Source organism: Phasianus colchicus, chromosome 6, assembly GCF_987193195.1.
Source record: "Phasianus colchicus chromosome 6, bPhaCol1.hap1.1, whole genome shotgun sequence".
Classification (NCBI taxonomy): Eukaryota; Metazoa; Chordata; class Aves; order Galliformes; family Phasianidae; genus Phasianus; species Phasianus colchicus.
In genome coordinates this window covers 4445172-4463545 of record NC_143441.1, presented here as the reverse complement: position 1 = coordinate 4463545, position 18374 = coordinate 4445172, and the positions used below count along the sequence as shown (strand labels likewise).

The following is an 18374-nucleotide window of genomic DNA, read 5'->3' as shown; positions in this document are numbered from 1 at the left end:
TAATTTCTACTTAACCTCATTAAAGTCATTTGCACCCAAACTCAGTGCATGTGAAACACTTTCTGAGCAGGATGGAAATGTATTATGGCTACTTAACACAGATCTACCCATTGTGCAATGCAGTGAGACTTTTCTGCTTTGAGATTATGTTTTTATCTGAAATACAGCACAGCAATATAAAACCCATAAAACCATTTATTTTTTATAATCATGTATTGCTATAAGTCACAGTTTTAGCTGACATTTCCTGCTCTTTATTGACCTGTTTTGTGAGATTTTGTAAACTAGCTAATAAACCTTTGTTCCTGCTACTGTTAAGTTTAATACAGTACGTTGTGTTCACGGTTGAAATAGAAACTATGGTTTAGTTAATTAAAATGGTTCTAAATGTCTTGATATTTCTGAAAAAATACCCTTTTATTTTGTATCCTTCTCTCACATGACATTTTCTCTGATTCATCTTCAGTGTCCCCCTTTAATACCGTTTTTGAATTCCTCAGGCAGCACCAAATGCACCTCCCTGTAACTAAGAGGTGAAGAACTTGTCTTGCTTCAGTACTTGGTTTTCTGGTGCTTCAGTGGAGTCCATGGTGTTGGAGGCACCTTGGGGAAGTAGTGAGTGCAGCAGATGCAATTATCCTCCCACTTGTTTGTTCTCTTTGGAGAGTTAGGTGGACCCTTGGACTTTTCAGGCTTTATGAGCCTCTGCTAGCCCAGGCAATCTCTGCTGGTAATGTTAAGTCCAGCGTAGATATCTGCGAGGGGTTCTTTTTCCACCACCTCACTGGGTTTCTGTTAGATGAGAAGAAACTGCTGTGCATGAACACTCTTGTGCTTGGAACGCTGGAGCTGAAAGGAAATATTTGCAAAGGAGTAATTGCATGAGATGGCTAGGATGGTGGGAAGGTTTTTTATCCTGTTTTCACAAACTATGTGGCCCAGATTCGGAAAGACATGCTGTGAACTTCTCCATGCCAGTCAATTCTATGAAGTTTAATGTTTGGAAAGTCTTCCTTCCCACTCTCCTGTTTTACAACACTAGCAGTAAGGAAAGCTGTCTTCTTAGATCCTCCTTCCTCAGCTTTATGTCCCTGTGAAGACTGATTGGCACTGTCTGCTAGGACAGATGGATCTTACAAGTGTTAAGTGAAGAGTTCCTAGCTTCTGTAATTAACAGACCTTTACCCTGGCACAATTTTCCAGTGTTTATTAAGATAAAGAATGACCTGTGGTTGTTATGGATAAAGAAAACACTTTAATTTCCAAAATTTGTGAGAGGCCTTTCAAGTTGATCTCAGAAGAGTGTTCTTGATGTACAGCTTTCAAATGCAGGACAAGCTCCTCAAGGATCTCTGGTGGTTGTGATTGTTGTGGCACATCATGGTGCTACTACTTATTATTTCTTCTGCACATGAAAGCCAAGTCTTCTTTTATGGTTACTGTCTTTTTAACTGAAGTTGTTTGGAAAACACGTTCCATTTGTAGTACATACAATTTGATACTGCTGTGGTGGTAACTGGCTATGGTAAGTTAGTAGTGACTGTCAAAGGAACAAATTTAATGCCTGAGGAATATTAATGTGAAGTGTTCATGCATAAAAAAGAAGTTAGTTGGAATTTACATAACACTCCCTGCACCTGCTTGAATGAACTGTTAGATTATTGTATGAGGCTGCTGCAGTTCAAATGCTTCAGCTTCTGCCATTCTCAATGGATTAGTAAAAATAATTGTGTGATTTGACAGAGGAATTTATATTGTGTTTGAGAGTCTTTGAGCAAACACTGGAGAGTGAAAAATACATTATAGACCTGGTGAGCCGTGCTGTGGGAAATGTAAACTATAAAGCAGTGATATATCTTTAGGAGTTGTTTCTTTTCTACTACTTGTGAAACACCTCCCATTTTAATCAATTGTGAATAAATAAAATCTGTGATGTAAACTGACGAATGAAATTTATTAAACCGGCTATTGTACAGTTTTTACAGAAGAAGAAAGAAAAACTTTAGATTTTTCCAAGGATAAAGCTAAATTTGATCTCTGAGGATATGCTAAAATCCAGCTTCAAACTCAAATGCTTATTATTAAAAGAAGAGTGTACAGTTTTCCTTGTGCATGCATTTACATGACTCCTCAGACTTTGTAATAAGAAAGAAAATTTGCTTTTTACTTATTGTAATGGAGGCAATTAAGTCATGTAATCTCCTTAACTACTTACCTCCTTTGGCTTGTTCCTCTTGATTGAGAATGCAGTAGTTATTGATATGGTAGATGTTGACAGTTAGATTCCCACAGCTACACTAACCGTAATAGGAGTTGAAACAGAGTTATTATAACCTATAAACTCAAGGGTCAGCTGGAAGAGAGAACAAAATGAGATGGTAAGGGTAAAGCACTTTGTGTACTCCAAGTTTCCCATGTTAAAAAAAAAAAAAAAAAAAAAAAAGCAAAGAAAAGAAAATTAAAAAAATGTTACACAGCTTGGAGGTCAAGTCCAAGTAGTCTGAAAACTATACCAGGGAAAACTTGTTGCTGAAAGTGCCATAAGCTTACTTGCTAGTGTTATACAATGAAGTACAGGATTTTGTAATATTCTTACCATTTATACAATGCTGTTTTAAAGCGGTTAATTTATTCTTCTTGAATTTTATTTGGATTTACTTCATTCTTTCTTCATTCCAAGTCACTCTGAACTTTCACTAGCATTTTAGATTTTAGTAATATGATTGTTTTCCCATTTGTAGCACATTCTATTTGTAAATGCTGCAGCTTTTTTTAAAAAAAATGTGAAATTAACCTTCAAATCATCAAGTATAAATTTACCTAAGAGGTATTTAGACAGTTAAGCCCTGAAGACAAAGAAAATCAAGAAAAGGTTTTACCTGTTGCTTGTCTATGTTAATTTAACATCAAATTTAATTACACTTCTTACTATCTGTATTGTACGTAATAAAAAATTCCCCTGGCATTACATCCAGGCTTTCTGATTAAACTACTGTTAAACCATTTTGAGCAACTCTGAGAAGTACTGTAAGCATTCTGGAGGACAGGCAGGACTTTCAAAGTGATGTCTGGGAGTTGCCTGCTCTGACTCACTAGATTATGATTACTTGTTTCTTTATGAAGTTAATGAAGTTGGTTCTTGGGGACATGAAGTAGTCATGTGTTGATCGGCCATGGCTTTAATTCTGGTTCTAGCACTTAAGAGCACATGAGCTCATCATTTAAAGTCAATTCTCTAGCATTCGTTATGATTTTTATTTTTCCTTTCTGCAGTAGAAATGTGACTGGAGCTATATTTCCAGTAAGATATCAGATTGTAAAGTACAAAATAAAGTAAATTAGTAAATAAAGTAAAAAAGTAAAGGGCCAAAGTTCTACAGTTGTATGGTTTAAATCTGCTTAAAGCCGTTAGAAAAATTCACATCCTTCAGGTGGCAAGATGCCTCACTAAGTGAATATGGTAATAGAACCAGGACAGCCCTTTGAAGTAATGGTAACAGGCGTTGGAAATTTATGTTTTTGAACTTCTGAAAGCCACCACTGAAAGGTAGCAAGGGGTGGAGAACTCTACAAAGAGCTCACCCATTCCGCAGCACCTGGCCTAGTGAAATGACAGGCTTGGATTTCCCTCAGGACCAAGAATAGGTTTTATTTAGTGTGTGGGTCTTTATGAGTGGAATACTCCTCACATGCCTGAGGAACATTGTCTGTACCTCGCATTGCCACTGGTCTGGAGAACAACTATTCTCAGCCATGAGGACTGGATGCAGTGACTGGCCAGAGCAGCACAACTCACAGATAGTTACTCCAAAACCTTGGTAAAAGTCCATCGAGTCTCTCTGCACGGTTGTGAGCTTCTTACACAGCGATAGTGTGGTAGTAAGATAGCGGGTTTCTTTGTTCTTTTTTTCTTTCTTTCTTTTTTTTTTTTTTAGAGCAGAGATAAATTCTGCTGATGGGCAAGCAGTTTTTTGTTCCAGGCAAATTCTGTGTAGCATCCTGCATCTGCCTAGAGCTCAGCTGGAAGAGGCAGACTTAACCTGAAAGAAGTTAAGGCTGCTGGAAGAGGCTGCTTAACTTGGCCCAAGGTAAGAGGCCTGTAAGAAGTAGTAGCTTCTGGCTCTCAGCTCCCCACGCAGCACGAAAGGAGTAAAACTTGGGCCTCGTGATTCATCCTTCTGAAGCAGTTCTGTATGCTGTGTGCCTATGACCCTCACAGCGAAGTTGCAGTACACACTGAGGTTGCGTCTCTCAACTCCTTCAGATGAAATCCCCAGTGTTCTGAGGACTCCCAGAACTGTCAGGTTCAGGGTCACTGAGCTGAATGCTGGGGCCGGTCAGCTCTGGTACCTGTGAGCATTCAACCATGCACAGCCAGGCCAGGCCCTGGCAAGATCAGCTACAGGGCCCATGGTTGGCACCTCATCCTCAGGAAAACTCCTGAATTTCACCATCTTCAGAAACCCTCACGCTGAAAAGTCTACGATTTACTGCCTTAATGAATTCTTTCCTGATTTAAGATTAAAGGCTTGGCCGTTTGTAAATTCATTATTAGCTTACGTTGTTTCTAAAACAGCAGATGGTTTATTAAAAGTCTACTCTCTAGCTGCCTTTTCAACATCTGAAATCTGCCTTCTTGTGAGAGCTGTGTTATAAATACATAGAGCAAGGGAGAGATGGTGAGATACTGTAGCAGTTTTATGGTTATGTAAACAAACCTCCTTTGTCAGAATTCAGTCAACTCTAACAGCTGGGAGGTGATGGTTCTGTGATGGTGATCACCTTCCAAATGATAGTCCCTACTTATCCATCTCACAGTAATTTAAAGAGGAGTCACAGCTCATCCATCTTTTTCAAAGAGTTACTGTGAGTATTTGACTGTAGGAATTTAGCATTTACCCTTCATGGGTCAGTGGATGGGTTAGTCTTAAAGCATCTTTAGGGAGAGATTATTCTAATAAAGCCTCTTTACACACAACATTCTGTACTAGTATTTCATGTTTCTTTTTCTTTCTTTCTTTCTTTTTTTTTTTTTTCCCCTTTCCCCTTTAGGGAATTAAAAAACCCACAACAGAATAGCAGCTGGTATTTCCTAGTAAGCCATGTATTTTGGACACAACATCCCCATGATTAGAGGATGATGTGGACTTCTGTAGAGAGTAGATTAATGGAATTATTCCATTTAAACCTTTGGATGAAGGGAGATAGAGTATCCATAACAGGCTAACAAAAAGGCACTTACTTCATTTCTTATTTTGAGCCTTATTTTGTAGGTGCATTCATCTTAAAAGAAAAAGATTGCTTTTTTTTTTTTTTAATTCCTTTTGTTGTTGCCTCCTCTTTTAATACCGATTTCTATAAACTCACAGTTTGTGTACAGGAAGGTTTACCTCAAAATTTGTGATCCATTCAAGGATAAAGTGGGATCTTAGTTTTACATTTATTGTGGAAGTGTTTTGGTCTTATTTTACAGGCATGGTATTTTTTAACTGCAAAATAACAAACATCACAAATTTTTTATGTAGGTTGCACACTTGTCTTTCATAATCCACATCCACCACACTTGTTATGTTCAGTAGCTCGTAGCAATTTTAGAAGGCAGTTCAGGACAAGGACTGAAGAATACCATATTAAGTTAAATTGGAAAGGGATTTTGGTTGAAAGTGTAATGCTGATCAATATCTGGCAAAAAAAATCTGTAGTGTGCTGCTAAAAATTTAGGGAAAATGAATTAAATGAGAAGAAAAAAAAAAGATTTCTCATTTATGTTCAAATTTCATTCAGTCATTTTTAAAATGGAGTTGTACTGCTCGAAAATTTCTAGCATTTCCTTGAGAGTATTAGCAGAGTTCAGCTTCCTGCTGCAGAACTTGGACAAGGGAGCTCAATCAAGGAGGAAACTGGGTTACCTAAGGTAAATTCAGAAGTTCTTTGCATAAGGAAGATAGAAGTTAGTATTTAGCATGCATCTAAAAGAATAAAGGTTAAGGGAAATAAATTAAGGTAGTTTCATATATCTTTGTGGACTTTTTCTGGAGTATTTCCAGGCACTTTAGCTTAACGCTAGAGTCAAAGCATTTCAAAAATGTGCCTTATCCTTGCTCTACCTAGGTTCTCTGTCTGTAAAGTAGGGGTAATAGCTTCTTCCTGTCTCTCAGTGATAAAAACATTAAAAGATTGTGAGATTGTCCCGAAGTACATTAATGGGGGCTATATAAACACCTTAGATAGTGAAAAGGTAAGTTGAGCTGGCAAAGCAGAGGTCATGAGCAACTGGAGATGAGATGTAGAAAGGGGCAAAGTTGTGCAAGGCCTGGAAGGCCTGGTAATAACTTTATATGCTGTATTATGTCTAGAAGGGAGAATTTTGGCTTTCACTGACCTTTATTCTGAGCTTTTTTCTCGGCTATTTTATTTACAGTTACACATACTGACATTTGTACAATTTCACATTTGTCAGAGAGAAATCCTGCAATTTTCTTTCATATTTTGTTTAAAATTGTGTATGTTTGTGAATGCATGAGACTATCCTTCTATTAACTACTATGGCAGTTCGAGCTTGCACTGAGGGTGCCAGGCTCCCTCTTATAATGATAATAGGTTTATAAATACTAGCATTTTTTCTGAGGAGCAAATTTAGCTGTGAATGGTTCTAAAACTTTTTGTAAGTCGTAAGAACTAAAATAAACTCATATAGTAAAGGTTGCCTTGTGTTTTCCACTATAAGAGTTATGTTTTCAGAAGTTTATGACCTTACTAACCACCAGTCTGACTTTTTGAACTCCAAACTAAACTTTTCTGTCATGTGATTTTCTGAGGGTAACTTTTGCCTGCAACAATAATGACCTAAACGTTTCTCAAATTAACAGTGATTAAATGGTTATTATCCAGTATTATTGACTTATTTTAGCTAGTCTGTCTCTCATACACTAAAACATGAAAATCTGGCAGACTGATGTCCTCCCAGTGGCTCTTATAGAACCTGCTCTAATTTGGCTCCGCTGTTGTTATTGAGAAGATAGTTTTTTCTCACCCTATCCTGTGAGCAAATGGCAGCCAAACTATTGGCAGAGTCTAGCTCACGACCAGCAGCCCGGTTCAGTTCAGGTGCAGAGTTTGTGCAGCCTTTTGTCCATGATTCTGTGGCCTCACTGGCAAGAAGGGCTGAGTCCAGAGAGCATCTTTGGTGAGGGCTGGGCTGGGGGGAGTGGTAAACACCATTAATATTTACAGAGGGACAGACCAACCGGTGTAGTGACTGGAAAGCAACACTTCTTACTGAAGTCCAGAAATTAACTTTGCTGTGGAACAAATCATTTTGAAACCTCCTAGAAAAGTGCACCTTGTGCAACTGGTGCTGACTGGGCTGCACAGAGGACCCTGCTGCCCACTTGCTTGAGCCATGCAGGAAATTGAGAAGTTCCCACTGAGGGCTCCGTGTGAAGTCCATGCTAGGCTGCACGGTCCCATCTCTGCTACCTCAGGTTACTTTTTTTTGTGTCAGGACATGAAAATCTCACTGCTCGTTGCTTTAACGTTAGGAGGTGGCACCCCTATTGGCTCAGGTAAATGTAATGTTAGCATTTCCCAGTTTTTAGGTACTTAATGACAGATTTTTCTTTTGGCCTAGTGTTCTGAGTGAGGATGTGGCTCCTCATTTAGCTTGAACATGTGAAATACTAAGCAAATTTTCATGAATGTATCAAGGAGGAAAATCACCTTGGCCCCAGAGTGTCTGTAAACTTTATCCCATACAGAGAGTGGTCATCCTTAGAAAAGCTTGTACTTCAGGTTAACAGGTGGTCCAACTCTTTTCCTGCCAGAATAGTGAGATTTTTTATTTCAGCAACAGATACAGGGATCAGACCTAGAAACTTTTGAACCAAGAGTCAGGAGAAAATTATCTTTCAGACCCTTTCATAATTTTATAGATGCCCTCTGTTCGCTTCCCTCATTTTGATACTGATTTATCTGTCTAAAAACCAGTCTTGCAAAAGAGCCTTCTGAAGCTCATCCTGCCAGAGGGTGACTGCTTCTTTAGCAGTGCAGAGCCCTCTCACCACAAGGGAGAAGGGTTGTGTACTGAAGATATTTGTCTCTCCTCACCTTGCAGCACTTCACCTAATATGCCTGATCTTGCAAATATGTCAGATCTGCAGCTGTTGGCAGGATTAGTCCCGCCAATTGCCCTGACAACAACAGAAACAGCGTATGCAGGTGCAGGTGTGTATCTGTAAGTGCACATATATGCACGCATGTGTAGACTATCACCCATTAGAAGGCAAGACAAATTACTATTTCCTGCTTAGCATGGAACTTTAAAGGATGTACATGGGCTATAAATGTGTATATATGCGTGCACATACGCACACAAATATTCCCATCATCTAAAGCGCATCAAAAAAGCAAGACATTCTGGTTTGTTGTTCTTATTATGTAGCAACTCAATAACGTGCAGATAGCATATGTGTTAGTGTATCAGTTTCTGTATTTCAGAAGAGAGCAGCCCGCAGACATGCAATCCAAAGTTGCTTGGTATTTTTAAGCTGAAATTAGATTCATTGCTTTGATTATTCCTTTGTGGGCCCCAAGTTATATTTTAGTGTCCTTCACCCTCTTCTCCTTTATTATTTATAACCCACACTCTTTGAGCAATGACCAGTACTAATCTGTAACCTCCTGTCCTTCTGCCTGATTCGTTCTCTTTTGAAACACAAAGATTGAAGCAAATATTCTCAGACTCTGTTAAAATATAGATAGATAGATATTTTTTCCCATATATCTCATACTAAAATAAGACTTAATGGAGGTTTTGCTTTTCTAATTCAGTCTCAGTGGACCCACTACAAAAGAAAAAAAGCAAAGGACCGGGAAGTATATATTTGATATTCATTGTATAATAATGTATCAACCCTGCATGCACTCATGTAGGTATTTTATAGGCATTCACCAAACGGCTTGTGTGGCCATCTTGATTGTTAGATTAATGCATCTGGGTTTTGTGGGATTTTTTTTTTTCCCCCCCAATGTTTTTTGTTTGCTCTGCAATGTAAGCTGCACCTAAATAAATAAATTAAATAGCAGTTCATTTGTGCTCCTCTGCATCACAAAGAAGTGGGGCATAAAACAGCATTAGCGGTGAATCCCCCGAGGACCAAAGAACCTCACAGGGGGCTGGTCCTCTGAATGGTCTCTGTCACTCCCTAGCAGCTAATGACTGAAACAGGATCCATTGCCACTGGGAGCTTTTAATTTCCTTATATTGTACAGAGTGCTCTGATCCAATGCAAAGTGACAGCTACCATTTCAGTACAGCTCATTAACAGCTTTTGCAAAAGCCAGCATGCTCCATGTCTTCATGTGTGCCATATACCCATGTATGCTGTGTACATGCAAGATAGATTCAGCCCATGGAGAAGTTACTTTTTAACATAGGTAAAGGCATAATAAATACAGAGTCTCATATACCTGGTGAAAACAGGCAGCATATTTAAACTTCTCTTGAAGCAAAATGATTCATGTTGATACTTAAGAATAAATGGAGAAAACTCAAGGCTTTATTTATTTGGTGAAAGACCAGTGATAATGTATTAGAGAGGCAGGAGAACAAAAAACAACAATTTCAAGGAAATTTAGAAGATGTCAGAATTAGCTGATAGAAGAAGAGAATTCAAGAAAGTAATTGAAAAATTAAGGGAGAGTCCTCAGCTTCTCTAAGGCACGTGGAAGCTAAGGGGACATAATTATGTCTTTCAAGCAAAGACAATAAAAGCTACATGAACTGTTGTGTGTAAGGCTGGTTTTGGGTATGTGTATTTTTGTAAGCACTGGAAAACTGCAGCTAGATCTGATCTCTTCACTACGAGGGGAAATTTCCTGTTTTAATTTATAGATAATTTTTCTTTTCTTTTTTTCTTTTTCTTTTTTTTGAGCATGCACCTATAGAGACAATTGTATTGGCTGCCATACCAATCCTGGCACCAACTTGCTAGTTTTTTTTTTAAGTTATTATTATTTTTTTTGTTGTTAGAAAAACAAATCCACTGAAAACAAGGAAAGAGAATGGACTTTTGTTTTCCAAAGGGACTATTTTTGTTGAATAGCAGAATAGCAGAATGAGACTATGAGCACTTACCAAAGTGCTCCTCATCCTTCAGCCCTTTGAGAGAGGCAAGAACTGCTCAGCTGTTGCCTGGTAATCCCCACAAATTGATGAGTACTGGAAGAATAACCCAAATCAGAAGCAGCATTGATGTTTGGACTATTATGAGTTTATGGAAACATATCCCTGGTGTTTCTGTATTAGCATCTTGGATCCAAGTGTATCAGAGTAGGACCAAAGTCTGGAACAAAAGTGCATTGTTATAGTAGAATCCTCAGACATTGCTGAATAATTTATAATGATACAGACTTTTATCAACCCTTTTTCAGCTTTGTGAAACTGAAGGTATTCAGTGTGTTCAGTGCTCATGAAGAAGAGGCTATTTCAGAACAGAGACTGTAAAAGATTCCATGGACATTTGCTGAAGGTGGCAATTACAGCTGAAGAATGAGATGTTTGGAAAGTCCAGTAGGAAACAGGTTGCCATTAAGTACAGAGTCCTGATTCTGAAAGATGTAAAACCCAAGAGAGAAAGCTAGTGGTGTGCCTTGCTGAGGAAAGACAGCAGAGCTGCTAGAAGTGATCATTTCAGTTCTTTCTCCGGTCTCATTTCTGACTGTTTGTGAGATTATTTGGAGCCTAATTGCTGTGAGTTTGGACTAGTGCTTGAAATAAATAGCATCAGGTATGGATAAGGTTGTTAGAAAAACTGTGGTTAGTTACGTTTAGGATTTACAAAATTAATGTGTGAGTTAATGAAAACTGTAAGTCATGACAGAATGATTTTAAGGCGGAAGCTTCTTTTTTTTTAGTGTGAAATATGAAAGAAGTGCAAATTGTGGGTAGATGAATTGAAACAATGCGACTGAGAAGTTAGCAATATCATGCAAGATAACTTGAAGTGAGAAGAATCATAGAATCATAGAATTACAGAATCATCAAGATTGAAAAGACCACTAACATCATCGAGTCCAAACATCAACCCATCACCACCATACTCACTAAGCCATGTCCCTACAAGTAATGATGCTCTCTAATATCCTGCAGGACTTGTCGCAGGTAGAGCAACAATCATAGAATCTCATGGTTTTAGGGCAGTACGTGATGGAATCACTGAGGGAGTAGAGCATTATGTACAGTAGACCACTCAGAATGGTGAATGTACATTTTTGCATCCCTAAAGAAGGGTTGGTTTATTGTGAATATCAACAAGCATTTTAACATTTTTTACAAGTAAAACAACATTTAAAAAAAAGTAAAATACTTTGCTTCAGTTTCATCATCTATTGCTTCTATCTACAGTTTTCATTTAACACACCCATCATTCCTCACTGACTTTTCTATTAGTATGAAACATGGCATCATGTAATAAGAATACATGTTCAATAAATAATGCAAGTGAGGCTTAATTTCTGAAACAAAATTAGATGTAGGTACATGACAGTATGCTCAGGGAAACAAGATTATGTATAATTATAATTATGTTCACATGATGAACACAGAAAAGATATTTGTTTGTTTAATGGATGTATGGCTGAGTGTAAATTAGAGTATCATGAAAAATATATTTTTTCAATATTTAAATATTGCTGCATCCAGTAGACAGAGGTGTGGTGGATGGATGCACTTTGAGGGGACGTATCTTACTAAAAACTTCTCTTCCTGATGGTGGTAAGCTGCAAGTGCAAGTTCATAGACTTGGATTATATTTTATGACAAGAATGAATATTTTGGACTGATAAAAATGATTGCAATAATACAAAGTTCACTCTGAGAGCTGCAGATGAATAGCAGAGACTTAACACTAGCCGGGGTGGCTGAATTACCAAGCTCCACAGCAGCAAGAATTGTCCCTGGATAACAACTTGACACTAAGGACTTGGTGGGACTCCCTGTGTGGAGGAAATCTCCTCCTTGCTGGCTCTAAACCCTGCCAGGGAGCTGCTGCCTGCTAATGGCAGGGTGCCTCGGGGCAGGTCTGCATGTGGGGCTGCACACGCTCCACTTGCAAGACAGCTGTAAAAAGTCTCTGCAGTTAAAATAGTGCAAAGGGACAAATTAACTCTTTGTGTGGAGATGATTCAGACTTATTCACCCAGCAATAAAAGAGAAGAATGTAAAGTAAATTCAAACAAGCCAGTTATGAGAGTTATAGTTACTCAGAATTAAATTTGTATGCAGAAAGACTATTTTAAGGACAGTTACTGTGTCATGTACTCCCAAATCACCACACTGATTCAATCAGGCATATTTCTAGTATACCATGAGTCATATTTTCTCTCTGTTTGATTGTAAAAATTCAGTTTTATGTGACTGCACTGTGTTTACTGCAAGAAGGTTCAGTCTGTTATGCTCAAGAAAGCTCCCAGCCACGTGTCTTACATCTCTGGCTGAATGCATAGGTAACCAAAATATTGAAGCTCTAAATAGCATGTTACATTGTTTGTGACACTCAAAAATCTCTACAACAGATGTCTCAAATTAATTGAAATTATGGGCTAATAGTACTTAGTGGTGCTTAGAAAATATTATTTTCACCTCTGACTTCTCTGTAAGGGGGAAAAAGCAGCTAGCTGCTAAGGACCTATTGAAGATCTTATCCCATGGCCTTTGTTTTGCGTGTTGATTTGCCCTAAGTACAGTGGTAGTTTTTTAAGTGGAAGGGTTGCATATGTGAATTGCAGAGTAAGACGCTGCTCATGGATGTGCTTAAAGAGTGTAAATGATGGTGATAGATGAATCTGGCCTTTGTTGCTGAAATGGGGGTGTTTTACTCATTTAGTTGTGGGATAATGTGTGGGTATATTTTCAGAAATAGGTAGTGGCTGTGTACCTATAAGAAAACGTTCCTAAAACAGGCACTGTATTGGTTCACATGAATCACAGAATCACAGAGAATCACAGAATGGCCCAGGTTGGAAGGGACCTCAATGATCATGAATCTCCAACCTCCTTGCCACATACAGGGCCACCAACCTCCCCATTTAAAACTAGACTAGGTTGCCCAGGGCCCCGTCCAACCTGGCCTTGAACACCTCCAGGGATGGGGCATAGAACAGGAAACAGGGTATGTAAACAGCTGAATAACTTCAGGAAAATAAGCTCCCAAAACCATGACTATAACATTGGAGGATTTTTTTTCTTTGAAATAGTAATTCGTTGCTGGTTGGGTTCTGAGGCTCCATCATTCCTGTATCTGCATTTCTATTCTCTAAACACGTGTTAAGCTGAATTTTTCTTGTTTTTTGGAAGGAGAAGGAGAAAAAACTCATTATCTATGTTAACTTGACTCCTACAGCAAGACCTGTAGAAAACCATCAGATGCTGTTAAGTGTTGGTGAAGCAAGGTGACTGTCGGGACTATGTGTGGTCCCTAGGCTGAGCCCCCTGCAAAAAATCAGCAGATAGTTTGATTTCTTCTTTGCTATTGGGAATATAGCTCTTAAGGTTAATAAAGGAGACAGACTTTGCTACTCCTCAAAAAATGCAGGTGTCTGGTGATGAACTCTGTATCCCATACAGCTGTGTTTCCATTTAGAGTTAGTGTCAGGAGGTTTGTGTTATGGAGACAACGTGAGCTTTGGAGAGGGACTGTGGCAGGATGGCTCTAAGGATGGATCTGTCACTGTCGAGCTCAGTGCTCCCAGAACATAGTGAGTGGTGATGAGCTGTCCTGCTTTTCTTTCTTTATTATGGTGTATTAAGACTACTACTTATCTTGCTTTTTTGTGCTTGTTTTTCTAAAGGCAAACTTAGTCGGTCTTACAGATCCTGATGTTTCCTTGAGCTTCCCCCTCCCTGCTGAAGGACCAGGGGGAAGCAAAGGACTGTGTCTGGGGCTGGCTTATTCTAGCTGCAAGAAAGAGGAAATGGTATTTAAAAAAACATTTAATTAAATGACAACACTTGGGATTTCATTTAGTTCACATTACAGGAGGAATTTAGACTTCCACTGCTACCACCTGCTGCCAGGCTGAGCTGCGAGCATTGTTGCTGTCTCTCAACGATGCAGGTGAACTTACTGCTGAACCACTTTCACAGTCCAGAAAGCATGACATTCCTTGTTACCAGTGGGAGGAAAGGCTAATTGAGAAGTGTGTATAAAAGCTGTAATGAGTAGCATTTACATGTATTGATTAGAAGTAGGGCCACCGTCTCTCATTTATCACCACCAGCAGCTGTGAAATTTTCCCCACGTCGATTGGCACGGCTCATATTCCCGCTCCTCTGGTTCTTTATTGCTTTTCTCCCCCCACCCGCCCTGGACCAGAGTGCTGATCCACCAGCTGGAATGGGCTGGTAATTACTCCAGCTTCTCCACCAGCTGCCACAATTGCCAAACCGCTGGAGTGAAAAATTCCATCCCGCATTTCCGATTTTTTACATTACCACTGCATAATCATATTTGACGAATAATTAACCTGGGTTAATACTTCAGGGAGCCATTTGCAAGTAAATTGATAAGCTGAGTGCTGTAAAGGCACATGAGGGCTCAAGGCTTTAGGAAGCTGTGCGCCGCCTGTGCTGTTTTAATACACGCACACTTCCGACCATCTTAATTAAGGGTGGACTGCGGTCACTGTCCTCTGTCCTTCTTAAACAGAGTGTGGCCTGGGAGGAGGGAGAGGATGGGAAATAAACTCTAACTCTGCTGTGTTTCACCTATGGGCATGGATAAGTGTGCTTTTCCTCTCTTTTAGGTTTTGAAATAAATGCTGTGAGATGAAACTTGTTAGGAGTGAAATCAATGGCAATTTTCCCTGCAAACTTGGTGGAGCTGGATTCAGATCGGGTTGGAAAGCCAATTTCCCCACTTTTAGTAATGACATGCAGGTCAATGAGAGAGTAAAGTTGAGTCCTTTCGGGAATGTATATATTTGTACATATATTTTTTTTCAATTATGTCTGCACTGTTTTAAACGCATACCTTTGCTTTGGGGTTGATCCTGGATTTCTGAGATAAATTGAGAAGCTCCTTGGGAGACTTCAGAGGTTTATAAATCCACTCTTTCTTTGGCTTCAAATTTTAGAGTTTTTGGTGTGCATCTTACTCAGAGCAGGGCTGCACCATATTGGTAGCTTCTGTCAGTTTTTCACGTTCTTTTCTCTTTCTTCAAATTTTTGTTAAAATGTTCAGTTTATCCTTTGCTTTTATACAATCTAGTATTTCTTTACCTCTTTTCTTTATTTTTTTGTTTATTTTTGGGGAATGTTTTATACTATATAATTTAAGGAATAAGCTTATCATAGGTAATCAACTACAATTTCATAATGTGCTTATAAGGATCCTGTAAAAATTAAAACACAGTAGCTTTCCCCCCCCAGATATGAGATTGTTCAAATGACAAGTGCCACAGAAGCTCTTTCTGCTCCAAAGCTTACTTGCAACATAGGCAATTTGGTAAAACCTTGCTTGACAATCCAGGGAGAGCATGTGAAATTTGTTGTATTTCATCACCAACTTTCTTCATTGTTGTTCTGATTCAAAAAGACAGGCACTGAGGTGACAAAAAGGCTATTGAAAGGTGGCCCAGAGAACTCCTGTTGTGTTTTTCTTGTCTAACAATATCACCATTCAGGCAGTACTTGCTCCTCAAAGTAGATAGTAAGTGCTATAGTAATCTTCTGCAGTAGGGCTTTGGGCAAGAACAAGAAGCAAGAATTACATAAAACATGTATTATTATAAATCTTATAATTACCTGAGCTTGGTTGCTTGTTTGTTGTGGCTGCTGCTGTTTGTTTGTTTGTTTTTTTGTGTTTTTGGTTGAGTGATTGAGTTTTTCTCTGCTGTATAACATTTCTTGGATTCAGAGCAGAACCTCATAAGGAATATTAAAATATACTTCTGTTTATGAGGAGAAATGTCAGAAGATGTCTAAATGATCTGAAAAGACAAAGAATTGGTCATCCAATAATTCCATAAAAACTATGTAATCTGGTAACTCCTCAAGATTTCAGCCTAACTCCTAAATTTTGGGCAATCTGGTTTGATGGTTTCAGTAGTAGCCATGTAAATCAGGAGAACAGCTAATAGATTGGTGTATTACATACTTGCACTTGCCAACAACCCCAAGCTGGTGGCAGTCCAAATGCTACCAAGGTGCATTTCTGGTGGGGTTGGGTAGTAGCTGCCCATCCAGCCAATGAGTATGGCCCCCAGCACAGCTAACTGCTTTTATCTCCATCTTCAAATGTCTGCTCACAGACATCCTCAAGATGTCTCATCTGTTGTACCCTAGGAACTCCACAAGAGCTGGTGTGGTGCTCCTGGAAACAAGAGTCGTTCACATTATTTCATCTCTTAATATCAAGAAAATCTGTCGGAAGATGGTTAAATAAAATATTGTGTGTTAGGGTATAAGAGATCAAAGTGGTTTTATTCACTGAATTGACCTAGGAGAGAGATGCACATGAGATTATTTCAAGTTAGACAAGTTCTCTAAGGTCCTGAGAAGAGCCAGACTTTCTGGTAAGCTGAGTGCAGGAGCAAAATTTGAGTAGGTTGCCATGAAATGTTAAGCTTGGTACCTGGAGGCAACGTCATGCTTCTTGAAGGCAGCAAAATTTATTTAAGTGTAGGCCCCAGACACATCAAATATCTTTTTACTGGGTCATCTACTTTAAATAAGAGGTTCTTATTAAAAGAGGCTAAAGTTAAATTTTGCCTTGTTTCATGTGTACTGGTTTACTCTGTTGCTAGTGAGGATTTCTGGGCTGTGTTTGTCCTATGAAATCTCTCTCATTTTGGAAAACTCAAGGAGAAAGAATACTACTTAAAAGTGTGGTAATTATGTGATTTCCAGCGGTTTTTGCTATTTAAACAGTCTAATAGATATTTTTGTAAAATACCTTAATTGGGCAAGAACAGAGGTAGCAAAATCCTGAATTTCTTCTTTAAGCTGAGAGCTACCTGCATTGAGGCAGACATAGAGTCCTCTGCAAACCCCTGTTACAAGTGTTTGGTGCAGGAGGTTTCCATAGCATTTCCATTCCATAGCATTTCCATTCCATAGCATTTCCATTCCATGAAGTCATTGCTGGTCAAAACTCTCACTGAACACCAGGTGAGTTTGAGCAAGCCATGCTAGACTCCAAAGCAGGAGCTTCAGGATTGTTGCTCATTCACAGTAAAACAAAAGGAATTAGCCTTTTCTGTTTGCATTCCTCCATCGTGCAGCTTCCTAGGTCTGCCTTATTATTTTCATGCGGCCAAATTGCTGTCCATCTTTTTGTCTGCTCAGCTGTTTTCTGTGATCATTCCCTTTAGAACCTAAATAAGATTGCTAGGGATGGCCTGGTGATCAGGGTAATAAATAAATAAAAATACAAATACTGTTATTGTGCTGAATTTCTCTGGCATGGCAGCAGTCTGACTTTTATTTATATATTTTTTTTTTTGTAAGTAAGGCTTCTGTGCATACTGGACAGAAAGTCGGCGCTAGGCATTTGTCACTGTGTGAGGTAATGCAGGGGAAAGCAGTTCCTTTCAAAGCTCGACTGTAGCACTAAGTGAAATCAATGGCCAAACAATCTAACACAATTGGTCACATATTGATAGAATTAAACACCGCTGTTAACGTGACTTGTCATTGATCTGACAAAAACAGAGTCCGGGGTAAAAGTCGCCTGAAGCCTTTAGACTCTGTGTTTATGTAGCAAAGGTTGGGAAATTATTCGCTCCATCTGCTTCTAACATAATTTTTTTTTTTATTATTTTTGCTGACAATACTCCTCATTCCAGAAACCACCAGCAGAGCTTTAACCTCTTCATTGTAAGAAACATGTGAGTGCACAGCCATCCCCTCCACAGGGCAAATCCTGGTTTGGGGTATTGGGTTTCTTCAAAGTGCCAGTGCAATAAAGAAAAAAATGTTCTTCCAATGCTATGAGCCTGGTCAGCGTATGGATGGGCTGGTCCAGATCAGCCACAGGCAGCTTTTACTAGCGAGTAAGCACAAAGAGTGCAATACAGAGTGCTATTGACTTTCAAGCATGGAAATGTATCAGGAAAGTAGAATGAGGGCAATGCCTTCTGGTGCATAGCATAGCTGGCCTACGTAGGGTATTGCCTCCCGTCACGTGGTGGCTGTGGTTCATAGGGGAAAAATACCAATAAAGGCAGCAATTAAGAGGTTTTCTGCTAATATCCCTTGAAAATAGTCTGCATTTCAGGAATCATTTTTATTGAGTTCTCGCTTTCCATCCGTAGTTTAGCTGTTGGCCTTTTGTTGTTGTGTCAGAATTGCAAAGATTTTACATTATGAAATCCTC

The 18374-nt window shown here is 39.0% G+C and overlaps 1 protein-coding gene and 1 long non-coding RNA gene across 8 annotated transcripts in view; one reads left to right on the top strand and one right to left on the bottom strand.

The window, feature by feature from the left end:
- POU6F2 (POU class 6 homeobox 2) overlaps positions 1-18374 on the top strand; it is a 338317-nt gene that overhangs the window by 106247 nt on the left and 213696 nt on the right. The gene's annotated exons all lie outside the window — the stretch shown is intronic.
- Positions 250-17262, bottom strand: LOC149917369 (uncharacterized). 2 transcript variants are annotated; one of them, XR_016467423.1, is made up of 4 exons: positions 16953-17262; positions 15803-15987; positions 2216-2353; positions 250-849 (listed from the first exon to the last, which is right to left on the bottom strand). It is a non-coding gene; the product is annotated as an uncharacterized LOC149917369 (long non-coding RNA). The 2 variants fall into 2 exon arrangements; XR_016467422.1 differs by lacking the exons at positions 250-849; positions 2216-2353 and adding an exon at positions 14016-14209.